Source organism: Diadema setosum, chromosome 2, assembly GCF_964275005.1.
Source record: "Diadema setosum chromosome 2, eeDiaSeto1, whole genome shotgun sequence".
In the NCBI taxonomy this organism is placed as follows: Eukaryota; Metazoa; Echinodermata; class Echinoidea; order Diadematoida; family Diadematidae; genus Diadema; species Diadema setosum.
Genome location: NC_092686.1, coordinates 37,316,195 through 37,322,779, shown reverse-complemented (window position 1 = coordinate 37,322,779; position 6,585 = coordinate 37,316,195).

The following is a 6,585-nucleotide window of genomic DNA, read 5'->3' as shown; positions in this document are numbered from 1 at the left end:
GTGTCAAAGGCCTTGGAGTAGTCAAGAAAGATACCTACTGTGTGACACTTGGCATCGATCGCTTTGATAATTTTCTCTAGCATGAGTAAAATAGCATGAATTGTGGAATGCTTTTTACGAAATCCAAATTGATTATCATCTATTACATTACAGTCGTTTAAGAATCGGAATACACGTGTGTACACAATCTTTTCAAGTAATTTAGAAAAAGAAGTTAATAACGATATTGGTCGATAATTTCCCAGTTCGTCCTCTCGGCCCTTTTTATATATCGGGATAACTTTAGTGATTTTCATCCTAGTAGGCACTACACCGTTCAGTAATGACAAATTAAATATATGGGCGAGGGGTACAACAATCTCATGTACAACATATTTCAGGAGATAATTAGAAATTCCATCATAACCAGTACTTTTTTTGGCTTTAAGATTATTTACAATATCAACAATTTCGGATTCTAATACAGGCATAAAAAACAAAGATTGATTATTGCGATGACTTAAATACGTAGAAAACGGTATGTCCGTTTCCGGAATAACATCAGCTAAATTAGATCCAACCTTCACAAAATATGAGTTAAACGCTTCAGAGATTTCATTATCATCTCTTAACTCGATGTCATTTAAACAAATCTTATGGATATCCGATTTATTTCGTTTCTTCTGAAGAACATCATTAATGACTTTCCACGTGGATTTAATGTCCTTCTCATGGAGAAGAAACAGTGAAGAAAAATATTTCTTTTTTGCCTCACGCAACACAGAAGTAAGAACATTACGATAACTAGTATATTTGCTTTTAGCAGCATCAGTTTTGTGAGACTTGAATATATAAAAAAAGCTTATTTTTCCTATTGATAGACCTCAACAAAGATTTCGATATCCAGGGGGATCGTGGTATCTTTTTATAATTTGATCTAGATTGTGATCTTATTGGAAAATGAAAAGAGAAAAGAGGAGCGATCAGATCAACAAACTTATCATATGCATCATTAGGCTCATTCGCATTGAGAACCACTGACCAATCAATATTTAACAGGCTTTCCTTAAAAGTTGTGTAGTTTATATTCATAGCTTCTACTCCTACCAAAGTGTAAACGGTATTCCTGGTTTCGTTTATATTTCTCGTGTGTTTGTCTAGTTATATTGTCTTGTGAGTTCAAAATGTCGATGCGCCGCTCTCTTGCATTCCGTATATTACTTACATTTCTGCCCCTGCTCCTTCTGCACTTCTCTCTGGGTCTTTGCCTCGTACACTTGAATGCACTCTTGTTCTTACCATCAACGAATGTTGTAATGCTATTTATTTATGATGGATAGTATAAAACAGGTTGTGAATTTTCCTTATCACTCTCTAAACAATGGTGATTTTTTTTTTTATATGTTTAATCATGGCTCAGTAACTCATGCAACAAACGAACCCTACAGTGAATGTTTTTGTGCAAATTATGATTTCAATTCTCATACTAAAAGTGAAAATTTTGGTGAAGATAACAATGAACAATATTTTAGTTCTGGATATTTTACAATTAATCAATTCAAAGCTTTAACTGAAATAACCCTAAGTTTTTCGTTGATGCAAATTAATATAAGGAGTTTAAATTGAAATTTCGATAATTTTTGCTGTTTTATGAATGGCATTCATAAATCATCTTTCTCTGTAGTAGGTCTGAGTGAAACATGGATCAGTCCGACTTCTATTCCTACGTTCTCTCTCCCCGGTTATGACTTTATAGAAAACAGTCGTCAGCACAAGAAAGGCGGAGGAGTTGCCCTGTATGTAAAGCAAAACCTTGCTTATATTATTCACAGTGTATTGAACTGCATGAGTGAAGCTGTAGAATCACTCTTTATTGAAATTAACGTTCCTTGTTCTAGGAATATACTTGTATTAGTCATGTACCGACCTCCAAATTCTGATGTTCAAGATTTTTTTAGTTATTTGCAATCGTTATTGCAAAATCCAATTTTTGAAAATAAAGATTGTTATATTATGGGAGATTTTAACGTAGATTTATCTAAGTTTAAGACATTAAATACTGCTCAGAATTTATTAGATACTAGGATGTCCTCATCTTTTTGACCCCTTATAACAAACCCAACTCGAGTAACTAATCATTCAGCAACTCTTATCGACAATATATTCTGCAATAGTAACCCTTTACCCTTTTTTGACATTGTTTTATCAGATTTGTCCGACCATTACCCCATATTTACCTATATTCCCTTTAATCGCAAACGTAGTTTGAATTTCTCTCCAGTGTATTTTCGAAAAGTTACACCCGATGATATAGCTAGGTTGCAAGATGGTTTTAATGAAGTAGATTGGTCTGAGGTATATGATGCTGAGGACCCTAATGATGCTTATGATTTATTCATAAGAAAATTGAATTTACTTTTAGATGAGTATGTTCCTTTAGTTAAGAAAAATAATAGTAATTATAAAAGATTCCTTAGACTTCCGTGGATATCGAAGTCTTTGTTGCGATCAATTAACCGAAAAAAAAATTGTATTATGCTGATAAAATTAAACGTACTGAGGAAATGTCGTCATAAATATATTTCATATAAGAATATTCTTACTCAAATTTTGCGCTGTGCAAAGCGAAAATATTTCAGTGATCAGATATATTATTTTAAACATGATATCCAAAATACTTGAAAAGTTATTGATTCGGCCATTAATAAAAACAAAGAAACATCCCGTATTACTACAATCAAACATAATGATCTTACAATTGCTGATCCAAGGTCTATAGCTGATGTTTTTAATCAACATTTTTCACAAATAGGAAATAATCTTGCTAAAAAGATTCCTAAGTCCCAAAAGTTATTTGTTTATTTTTTACAAACGCCTAATTTCAGCTCCTGTTTTTTGCTCCCACTCACCGGAACGAACTAATTGATATAGTTCGGAACTTAAAGAGTAAAAAAAAGTGCTGGTTATGATAATATTGATAACGTTCTTTAAAAAAAAAAACATTATAAATGTAATTGTTGATCCTTTGGTTCATGATTGTGTTTAATTTGTCTTTAACCCTATAAAGCCCAAGGGGGGGGGGGGGCACATTGTGCCCCCCTACCATATTTTCGTTTGCCACTCCTACACCCTTCACCCGATTTCAACCAAATTTGGTGACTTTTCCTAAAATCTTATTGTGAACATTTTGATGTATAATTCAGCTATGTCCAATATTGTTGGTTGCCATGGCAACCATAAACTGACAACCATGTTCGTCAGATTTTGCATGATTTTCCGTTCCAAGTTCAGTTAACAATATAATAATGGATGAAATGGGGGTTTTCTTGGCTGTAATTTGCTGAAGGACCAAATTGTGAAGTAATTATGGTTGTGAATTACCCTGGAATGGTCTTCTTATTATTTCCTTTATTTTTTATATGACATAGGCATCAAACAATAGATATAATAGAAATAATCGAAAATATAGCATTTTCCGAAGACTACCCTTTTATTTTGTGTTATTTTCACAAAAGCTTTGCCGGTAATATCATTTGTATATCATATTATCAATCTGCAAACTCAAAATTTCAATTTTTGGAAATATGAAATGTGATGCCAATATTATGTACCCATTCCAAGCAATACATGATAGGTTTCATATATTTCTTCATATTGTAATGAATAGCGCCCCCACATGTTGACCTTGAGAAATTTCAACCATAACAAATAGTGAAAGTTGACTTGCTTTTCCTTTGAGGTAAATATGAAAATGATTGATATAAAATAAAAACATATATACTGCGGATAAAGAAATACAAAGAAAAAACATGATTTCAACGTATTTCCTATGTATTTCTTTATATTTTGGTAAATAGCGCCCTCAGTGGATGACCTTGGGAAATTTCAAATGTTGGGTCATGTAGAGTATGAGTTGCTCTACCCACGTGCCAAATATGACGGTCATACATCATATAATAAAGAAGTTATATAGGGGGGGGCACAATGTGCCCCCCCCCCCCCCCCTTGGGCCTGGAAGGGGTCAAAATAGCTTGGGCTTTATAGGGTTAAGTAATGGTATTGTCCTCGAGGTTATGAAAGTATCTAAGGTTATTCCAATTTTTAAGAAAGGGGATAGAGAAGACGTCAATAATTACAGACCAATATCTTTGTTATCCACTATCTCTAAATTACTGGAAAAGTTGTTTATTTTAGACTTGTGGATTTTCTTGATAAGCATAACATTATTTCTAATAATCAATTTGCTTTCCGGCAAGAACACAACGCTTCTCATGTAGTCCTTTCTTTCCTAGATAAAGTTTCCAAAGCCATTGATAAATTTCATCATACTATAGGTGTGTTCCTGGACTTCTCCAAGGCCTTCGATACCATTGACCCCAAAATACTTCTTTACAAAATTATCCCATTGTGGTATTCGAGGCATAGCCTTGGAGTGGTTCAGGAATTACCTTACCAATCGCAAACAATTTATTTATATTAATGGTCATAAATCTGTTATGCATGATATCCCTAAAAGTGGTGTACCGCAAAGAAGTTTACTTGGTCCACTTTTATTTGTTCTTTACATCAATGATATTGAAAATTCATCAAGTATTCTTTCCTTTTTATTATTTGCTGATGACTCAAATGTGGGTTTTTTTTTTTCTAGTTCCGATCCTGTGTTTTTGATTGATACTATGAATATCGAGTTAAAAAAAGTTCCTTTACTGGACTAGAGCCAACAAATTGTCAATTAATCTTCAAAAAACTAAATGTACGCTTTTCAGTAATTCTTTGGAAAAATTATCTCAGAACTTTTTTTGGATAATATAGCCGTAGAAGAAGTTTCCTCAGTTAGATTTTTAGGTTTGATTCTTGATAATAAGCTCACCTGGAATTTGCATATTGATTCAATTGATTCAATTTGCCGTACAATTTCTAGAAATATTGGCGTAAAGTTAAATTTTATTTTCCCAAAAATGCTTTATTAATGTTATATTCATCTTTAATTTTAACCTACCTGAACTATGGCATTCTCGCCTGGGGCAACACTTACTCCTCATATCTTGAAAGAATATTATTATTGCAGAAAAAAGCTCTTCGTACCATTTATAGAGAAACGTGGAGATGTCATATTAATGACTTGTTTTATCAAAATAATATTTTAAAAATGAAGGATTTGTTGTTTAAATTTAGGACAGTTTATGTATAAATTAATAAATCATTCCCTTCCTTCTACGTTTGACTCCATGTTTTTCAAAATAAAACTATGCATTCATACCCAACTAGACAAACCAATGAATTCCATTTACTACTGTTTAGGACGATTTTTGGACCTAAATTCTGGAATTCCCTTGACAATAGCATAAAAGAATCTTTAAGTTTCAACAATGTATTTTACCTTGAAATTAAAGAAATTTTTATCAATTCTTATATTACTGGGGGTTTGCATTTTTGAAAGCTGCTAACTGATTTCTTTGCTGTTAACGTCTTTACATTGTTTAATTTATTTCATAACCGTTATAGTATATTATTCATTATTATATAGTCCACTTCTCGGTAAGACCAAAGTCTCATGTGCCCTGGCATCGACCCTTGAACTCTTCCTCCTTTGCCCTTTCCTCTGTCTTCCTGTCCCTTTCTGGCCTTTGACCTCCTGTTTATTCTTTCCACGCGTATGTAAGAGAGCCGCTTTATTTCTGTCTGTGTGTGCGTTTGTGTGCGAACTCGTTTCATGTTCTGCTTCCCATTAATAATTCGTTGCATTATTACTATAATCTTCACTACTCAAGAGGGGACTGCATTCTACAAGCTTGGCTATTTAGCAGTCCCCTCCATTTCCGACCCTTTCTTTGTTATGATTCAGTCACATTTTGTCCATATATCTCTTCAACTAAAGTATGTTTATTGTTTCATGTAAAGAAATGACGTGTATTTACATTTCATTTGGATATGCACAAGATACATTGTACTTCATTTGTTTACAAGCAATTGTCATATTATATGCTTTGGCCGGAAATGAAATAAAATGAAATGAAAAATGAAATGAAATATTACTTGATTTTTAGGCGAAAAAAAAATATATGCATAAATTAGCATAAATGAAATAATATAAAATACAAAGATTAAAATTTGAAAAATCTAACTATACAGTCTTGTAGATTACATTGGCCTCTACCTTAGCGCAAATTTTTGCGAGGATCGCGCGATCCACTAACGAGATCTGAAGGGGTTGGGGCCAAAAAGCCCCCCCCCCCCCCCGTGGTTTCAAGTCCCTCAAAAAACCCGGTGGGATTAGGGTTAATCTTTATATTCAAACTGTGTTGTAACCTTGCTCGGGGGGGGGGGGGTGGGGCGGCATTTGCACATTTTCATCATCTTCTTGAAAAATCTACGACAGATTTTCACCAAACGTGGCAAGTATCATCCCTAGGGTAATAGAATCCCCCGCGAAGGAGCACTAAGCCCATGGGGGGGGGGGGGGGAGGTTCTGGGGAAGGTAGGTTGGGGCAGAGGCTCAAATTTAAGGTATTATTCTCTATAAAAAAAAAGAAAAAAAAATCCTTCCCCCTTGGGCATCCCCTCATCCGCCATCGCAAACTTGAAACTACATTCGGGTTTATTTTT